The sequence below is a fragment of the Marmota marmota genome, unplaced genomic scaffold (genome assembly GCF_001458135.2).
Source record: "Marmota marmota marmota unplaced genomic scaffold, marMar, whole genome shotgun sequence".
NCBI classification, from domain to species: Eukaryota; Metazoa; Chordata; class Mammalia; order Rodentia; family Sciuridae; genus Marmota; species Marmota marmota.
This window is the reverse complement of record NW_025999871.1, coordinates 1,991,170-1,991,720: the sequence shown is the minus strand read 5'-3', so window position 1 is coordinate 1,991,720 and position 551 is coordinate 1,991,170.

The window sequence follows — 551 nt, the reverse complement described above, 5'->3', positions numbered from 1 at the left end:
ATTCCTAAATCAGGCAAGTGCTCTTCCTTCCTATGCTATTTAATTTATCCTAATTTAAAGTTTTCTTTTTTTTATTGTTTGATTCAGTTTGGGACTGAAAAGATATTTTTTTTTTTATTTTTTATTGTTGGTTGTTCAAAACATTACTAATTTCTTGACATATCATATTCCACACTTTGATTCAAGTGGGTTATGAACTCCCACCTTCACCCCATACACAGATTGCAGAATCACATCAGTTACACATCCATTGATTTACATATTGCCATACTAGTGGCATACTAGTGGCATACATACTTTTGATTTGCATTTCTCTGACTGCTAGAGATGGTGAGCATTTTTTCATGTACTTGTTGATTGACTGTATGTCCTCCTCTGAGAAGTGTCTGTTCAGGTCCTTGGCCCATTTGTTGATTGGGTTGTTTGTTATCTTATTGTCTAATTTTTTGAGTTCTTTGTATACTCTGGATATTAGGGCTCTATCTGAAGTGTGAGGAGTAAAGATTTGTTCCCAGGATGTAGGCTCCCTATTTACCTCTCTTATTGTTTCT